Source organism: Cupressus sempervirens, chromosome 6 (assembly GCF_028749045.1).
Source record: "Cupressus sempervirens isolate cs-2001-9-10 chromosome 6, ASM2874904v1, whole genome shotgun sequence".
NCBI lineage: Eukaryota > Viridiplantae > Streptophyta > Pinopsida > Cupressales > Cupressaceae > Cupressus > Cupressus sempervirens.
The window spans coordinates 78943355-78951415 of NC_143123.1; the positions used below are offsets into that span (position 1 = coordinate 78943355).

The 8061-nt window shown below is 36.0% G+C and overlaps 1 long non-coding RNA gene across 1 annotated transcript; it reads right to left on the reverse strand.

Annotated features, from left to right (window-relative positions):
* Positions 1 to 4144: 4144 nt before the first annotated feature.
* Positions 4145 to 5230, reverse strand: LOC149551247 (uncharacterized). Its single transcript, XR_016353284.1, has 4 exons — positions 4689 to 5230; positions 4516 to 4597; positions 4337 to 4423; positions 4145 to 4256 (listed from the first exon to the last, which is right to left on the reverse strand). It is a non-coding gene; the product is annotated as an uncharacterized LOC149551247 (long non-coding RNA).
* Positions 5231 to 8061: the final 2831 nt, after the last annotated feature.

An 8061-nucleotide genomic window follows, 5' to 3' on the forward strand; every position in this document is an offset into this window, starting at 1 on the left:
AACTTGGAGCTTGTGAGGGCTATTGATGAAATGTCAAATGCTACAGGATGGTCATGCCGAGGCCTAAAATAAACTATATCATTTTTGAAAAATCACATTCCATTTGGATTCAACACAATGATCTCACTCAATGCCAAAACTTGTAGTGTGCCTCAGTTCATAGGTGCACCACAGTGTAAATTTGAAATTGTTGATCTTGGCATCGAATCGTCAACGCCATTAGCTCTGAATGGGTAGGTGAACCCTAGTGAGACCCTTGTTCTATCCATAGAGAGCCTTCATCATCTACAATCACCCCGTACCGAAGAGTCTCCAAGGTGTTCTAAGTGCATAACGAGGTCGACCTTCTAAGGTTTGTAACTTAGAGCTCGTGAGGGCTATCAGTGAAATGTCGAATGCTATAGGATGGTCATGTCAAGGCCTAAATAACCTATCTCATTTTTGAGAGATCACATTCCATTTGGATTCAACACAACGATCTTGCTAGATGCCAAAACTTGCAGTGTGCCTCAGTTCATAGGTTCACCATAACGTAAATTTGAAACCACTGATCTTGACATCGAATCATTAGTGCCATTAGCTCTAGACGGGTGGGTGAACCCTAGTGACATCCTTATTTTAGTTGCAGAGAGCCTCCATCATCTGTGGCCACTCTATATCAAAGAGTCTCCAAGGTGCTCTAAGTGTGTATTGAGGTCGATCTTCTGAGGGTTTTAACTTGGAGCTCATGAGGACTATTGATGAAACATCAAATGCTACAAGATGGTCATCTTGAGGCCTAAAATAACCTATCTTATTTTTGAGAGATCACATTCTATTTGGATTTGGCATAACAATCTTGCTCGATGCCAAAACTTGTAGTGTGCCTCAATTCATAGGTGCACCACATTGTAACTTTGAAACCGCTGATCTTGGCATTGAATCGTCAACACCATTAGCTCCAGATGGACAAGTGAACCCTAGTGACACACTTTTTTCAGCTGCAAAGAGCCTCTGTCATCCACGACTACCCTGTACCAAAGAGTCTCCAAGGTGCTCTAAGTGCGTATCTAGGTCGATCTTTCGAGGGTTGTAACTTGGAGCTCGTGAGGGCTATCGATGAAATTTCAAACACTATAGGACGGTCATGCTAAGGCCTAAAATAATCTATCTCATTTTTGAGAGATCACATTCTGTTTGGATTTGACACAACGATCTCGCTCGATGCCAAAACTTGTAGTGTGCCTCAATTCATAGGTGCACCACAGCATAACTTTGAAACCACTAATATTGACATCAAATCATCAACGCCATTAGCTTTGAATGGGTGGGTGAACCCTAGTGACACCCTTGTTTTGACCAGAAAGAGCCTCCATCATCCATGGCCACCCCGTACCGAGGAGTCTCCAAGGTGCTCTAAGTGAGTATCGAGGTTGATCTTTCGAGGGTCATAACTCAGAGCTCATGAGGGATATCAATGAAACATTGAATGCTACAGGACAGTCATGTTGACGCCTAAAATAATCTCTCATTTTTGAGAGATCACATTCTGTTTGGATTCAACACAATGATCTTGCTTGATGCCAAAACTCGTAGTGTGCCTTAGTTCATAGGTGCACCATAATGTAATTTTGAAACTGCTGATCTTGGTATCGAATCATTAGCACCATTAGTTCTAGATGGGCTAATGAACCCTAGTAACACCCTTGTTCTAGCCATGGAGAGCCTCCATCATCTGTAGCCACCTCGTATCGAGGAGACTCTAAGGTGCTCTAAGTGCATGTTGAGGTCGACCTTTTGAGCTCAGAGCTCATGAGGGCTATCAATGAAATTTTGAATACTACAAGATGGTCATGCCAAGGCCTAAAATAACCTCTCTCATTTTTGAGAGATCACATTCCATTTGGATTTGGCACAATGATCTCGCTTGATGCCAAAACTTGTAGTGTGCCTCAATTTATAGGTGCACCACAACGTAACTTTGAAACCACTAATTTTGGTATTGAATCATCAATACCATTAGCTCCGGATGGGTAGGTGAACCATAGTGATACCCTTTTTCCAGTCGCAGAAAGCCTCCATCATTTATGGCCACCCCGTACCGAAGAGTCTCCAAGGTGCTCTAAGTGAGTATTTAGGTCAATCTTCCAAGGGTCATAACTTGGAGCTCGTGAGGGCTATCGATAACCCCTTACCAAGTTTGGTGAACTTGTCTAATTGAGAATTTAAAGTTATAGCAAAAATTGCTAAAAATTGCAAAAGTTGCAAAATTGCAAATTTTGCAACTTTTTCTTGCAAAATTGCAAATTTTGCAACTTTTTCTTGCAAAATGAAAATGAGTGCAAAGAGTTAGTTAGGGGTTTGAGCACAACCATACAAGGTTGAAAAAACCTATATAAGGTGTGAAATGATAGATTGCATTAATGAAGCCAGTTTACATAAAAGTTACATTATATGCAAAATATGACTCATAAGGCTAATCATGGGAATGTAAGGGATTATAGGGTTTGTAGTACTATATAGGGTGGAAAATATCTTATTAGGGCCTTTAGATGTTGATTAGATCAATAATGGGAAAACAATGTAATGACAATTTAAGTTACAAGTAAAACTTGACAATAAGTTGTCATCAATCGATTCAAAGGGAGTATAAGTCAGTTAATGGAGAAAGTTGGTCAGTTTATAACTCTTAGAGAGTATCTTTAAGGTATATTGTTCAAATAAAAACAAGATGTACGGTGTATGAATAATAAGAAGAAATAAAACAAAGTTTCTTTTTGCACTTTGTATCATTTTCCATTGTTACACTTTGTTGGTAACATGCTTTTAATGAGATTGTCAAAGGAAGATTGTTTTGTCACAGAATTTTTAGTGCTTTTGTGGGGGCCATATCTTAATTTTCCACCATTGGATTGGCCTAATTTTTGGACATGTAATGGAGGGTCAAGTGATCTAATTATTCAATGGTTAGAATGAGGAAATGAAGTATGGTTCAAAAGTTATGAATGATTGTGTTTGGGTCTATACAAAGGACAACAAGAAGGTATGTTTTGGATGATTTGGTTCCTAAGTTTTGTTAAGTGTGTTGAGATTAGATTTGAAGCTAAGAGTTAGTTTCAAGGTTGAAGGTGGAGTTTAAAATTAGATTTGGGGTTATGTGAACCTTGTGTAGGAGGTTAAAAAGTGTGTTGATGTTATTGTCTAAAATGCCATGGATCTTTGTTGAAGCCTTTGAGTTCGTCCCAATTCCTTGATAGACTACCATTCTTTTGTGAATCCCCTTACTTAAACTACTATTTATTAAAGGTGTACCAAATGAATTTGCATCATTCAGCCAAGATAAGGAATAAATCCAATCTAAAACTAAAACCACAAGGAAAACAATGGTTTTCCATATGTCACTTGTTTCTATGGTTTCTCTCTATAAACAAGGTTTCCCTATTTTGCTTACTCTGAATCACATGATAGAAAGTGAACTCTCATATATTAACTGTAGAAATTTTTATAGAAAAAATATAAAACTCATGATAGAATTTCAAATTAAAAATTACATCCAAATTTGATAATAAAGGTTGTTAAAATGTTATTCACAAATTATTGCATTTGAATCGAATATAACAAACGTGATCAAAATTAATGATATTTCATAAACATGAACAATACACATGATCCATGATAAATTGAACAATACTAGATACTAAATTAATATGTATATCATTATGCACATAAATGAAAAAAATATATATCAAAATACATGTATCCATATACAAATTACCCAAATATATATCAAAGTTCATGTATCTGTAGACAAATTACACAAATATATATCAAATTACATAGATCCATACACAAAATGTGGTTGATCATGCCATCGGAATGTGTATAATATCAATGTTCTTGTAAACAATGTGGCATATGCCATCTCAAAATGTCTCATGACACATCCTATGAAAACTATACTATCCTAGGTTGCTGGTGGAAGATCAAAATGCAACCTCTTCGCTACACTAGGTGGATCAGATGTCTCCTACATAAACAAAAAAGAAAAACCCAAAGTTAGACTACTAAATTTATATGATTCTTTGTATCTAACATTGAATTACTCAAATGCATAATGATCTTTTTTTTAATGAAGATTTATACTATTAAACTTTCATCATAAATACCTCTCTTGTCGACCTCCTACATCAGTTAGGAGTCCTCTCATATGCCCTTGGTAATGTTTGTACCTCACTGATTGTGGCTTGTGTATGCTCAAATATATTTGTAAGATGATTCTACAACTTAAACTATAACATTATAATTCATAACATGCTAAATTTATAACATATAATCAAGAATTCAAACTACAACTTACTAGTGTAGGCTCCTCCTCAAGATAAAGTGGCTGCATCATCAAAGATACAAAACTCTCCCATCCAACCTTGTGTGCACTAGGAGTTTCCTATGAGATACAAAATACTAGTTGTTAATGTCATGGAAATCAATTTTAAATTTATTTATGAAAATAAGGAAAAAAATGATACTTATACATACAATGGGGTTCTCAGTCTGAATGTAAATGGCCTAAGCATCTATGATGTAGAATCTGCATGGGCTCATTGCCAGTAGCCATGCCCTATACAATAAAGAATGTAATTAAATTTCATTACTAGAAATTTTTTACAAGAATGCATCGATATTTAATCAAATAGAAAGCACCTAATTACCTTTTTTTTGTCAATGGGTCCTGGCTCATCCCCTGCACTTTGTCCCCGAGGGACATGTGGTACCTACAAGATAAAAGAAAGATTAGAAACCATATATGCTACAATATCAAATAGAAAAAAACAATGAGAACACAACATAATGTACTGTAGATGTCTCAAGGCCAAATGAAATAGCTGAGAGCGTGGCATCATCAACTTGTCTCAGCTCCTCTTCAGTCATCAACCAAACATGAATAAAGATCACATACATGTATAAGTCAGTATGGCTTAAAAATTAAAATTACTCTATTATAAAGATTAACTTTAAATCGCATATGTTGTAACAAAAAATTGTATACACGTACCGAAACAAAAGGAGTTCATGCCTTAGCATGTCCCTCCTCTCTTGCATTAGGGTTTGTAGCCTCTACACATGCATCTAGTGTATCCTCGTCAAATACAAACTGATACTCAGAATGATCACCTATGAAACTTAGACAAATATTCTTGCACGTTATGCAAGTATGGGGCACACAAACATGTGATGAGCTCATCGATGACAACCTTGCACCTGTAGACACCTAAAAACCTTTAGAAAATAAAGTATTTTTATTTTCTAAAAAATTCCTGATGACATCATCATTTATTAATTTATTTATTTATTTTTATGCCATTAAATCCTTTTATCTTAATTAAAAATATTTGATTAAGGAATCCCTCCCAAAAATGTTTAAATCTTATTTAAACATTATTTCCTTATTTATTAATTATTTAATTAATAAATTGACCAAAAAACCCAAAATAAATAAAAAATTTATTTTTTGCCCAAAACTTGGCCAATTTCCTTAAGACCACTAACCTCTTCCAAAATATTCTAATCCTTCTTTAATTTTAATTAAAGGCTAATCCCATCATTTCCTACCCCTAATCCCAACTCAAAATATTTAATTAAGATTAAATATTAATCCTCATGTTTATTAAAAAAGTTTTAATAAATATCTCCTCAATCCAAACTCTTGAAATAAATAAAACTTTATTTATTTCCTAAAAATCTAATTCATCCTCATCCTAAGAAGTTCTAGACTCTTCTAGAAAGTCTTCATCCTCATCCTAGGAAATTCTAGACTATTCTAGAAAGTCTTTATCCTCATCCAAAGTCTAGACTCTTCTAGAAGATGTCTTTAAACCTAATCCTAATCCCCTCCTAACCTTGTCACATTCCTTAAAAATGGGTTAAGACTTACTAACCCAAGCCACAGTTAACAAATATCTCCTCCTTCACCCACCCTCATTAAATGCCATCCACTTGCCTATCCCTAAGCTAATCCTAAACCATCCTAATCTATCCTCTAATCATTTGCACAATCCTAAGCAAGCTTAAAACCCTCCTAATCAAGCCCAAGTCGAAATTGCTCTCATCTCCCTCAAAATATCTCAACCATAAAACTTTATGAAGCCCACTAGGCCATAAATGACTCTTCCAAGCCCTTTTATTGCTCTTACAAGTCATTATGAGGGTCTTTATGAAGATTTTATCCCTTGAGCCTCTTTTGTTGACTCATCCTTCCCCTTTCCTCCATCCTCTCACCCTGTGACATGTGTCACTCCCTGATTGGCTGTAAGGAAGCACAATCCATGTGCTCTCTTCTCATGCAATCTGAGCCCTCCATGAGCTTTTTCCCATCCTTGCATCTTAGCCCTCAATCCCTCAAGCCTCTTGCCTATAAATTGGATCCTTCCCCTTTGCAAAATAACACAATCCATGAAGTAAAGTCATAATGCCATTTTAAGAAGCCATTTTACATCAAAACCATACACTCACACCCAAATTCCAACTCCATTTGAAGCCATTTTTGAAGCATAAGCTTGAGCATACATCCTATCTATTTAGACAAAGCCACTCAACAAGAGAGCTTCTCATTGAGAGAGTCCATTAATGGCTCATATTCTCAATTGAGAGCTCATCTTAGTCTATCTTGAAGTTTATGAATTTTGTTTAGTTTGTAGAAGCTTTATTTAAATTTGGTTTCTATTAGCATACTAACATTGCTCATATACAACACCAACATCATCAACATGGGAAGACAACACTAACCTAGCCTGGGATATCAATAGGCTACTCAATCTATGGATGGCTCTAATAGTCTGAGAGCTAGCCTTTGCAATGATATCAAGATGCTACACTCGAGGAGGGGCAAAGACATCAGTAGGGGGACAAAAGTACCAGCTTTCTTTTGCTAGGCAAAGGGTCTATGCTAAGGAGCTCCTCCTCCTACACCCATGTCGGGCTTCATGCTCCAATAGTTCACCTTGAGGCCCAACACAAATTCCACATACAATTTTCTAAGGAAATAAAAGGGCACCTCTAAATTTCTATGTGGAGGGATGTCAAAAACCATCCACCAACGATCCCAAAAGTTTTCACATATGGCATCATTTGTGCACCATTTAATCGATAGTTTGAGTTTTTTGTGGTCGACTTGTAAACCAATTTTTGGGTTCACAAAAGGGAAACCAAATCATCTTTAGTTATATTGAGGGCCACAACCTCATCATAGTCCAACCCATCATTAAACATCTCATGCATTTCATCACGCCAATGAAGAGCGACATTTTGTTCCTTGGTAAGTGTTTCAATGTTATCCACTATGGTGTTTAACGTGGATACCATAGGAGCCAATGCAGGTACATTATTATATGTTGTTTGCAAAGCCCTCAATTCGGTGAGATTTTCAAATATCAAATCCTTGATTCGAGGAGGGTTTTGAGGGGGTAGGGGATCATTTGGTGGACAATTTTGAGGGGGCATTGGAGCATTTGTTGGGGGGTTACGAGGAACAATATTTCTTGCCTTATCATCATCATTTCAATTAGCCATACCTATTAATTCACAAAACATAATTTCTATTAAAATAACTTAAATTTTAACAAATTCAATTCAAACTAACAAATTTATAATAAAATTGATTGAAAACATAAAAAGAAACAAAAAATCACTAACCTATATCATGTATCCATTCATGGATCGGATATCCGAGCTCAAAACCAAAAACACAATATGAACAAATAGCCCTCGGGTTTGCTATTTAAAAAAAAAATCATAGTACAGGTATTGGGTATCCGATAATATATCAGATACCTGATAAGGGTTGGGCCTACTTTTTAGCTTTGGTATCAGGATGGGTGGAAAAAAGTTAAAGTGGATTTTAAAATGCTTTTAGACATTTTCAAACTCTATTTTTTTTCACATCGCCACTTTTTGGCACACCATGATTCTGTACATACCCTTCTCTAGAAGCAAGGTTTAAGGTGAATTCCATTAACTGGAGTTGGCAGAATATCATCGTTAGGTCTGTATAATTGAAAAGCATTGGCCTCTTTATAAGTAGTGATA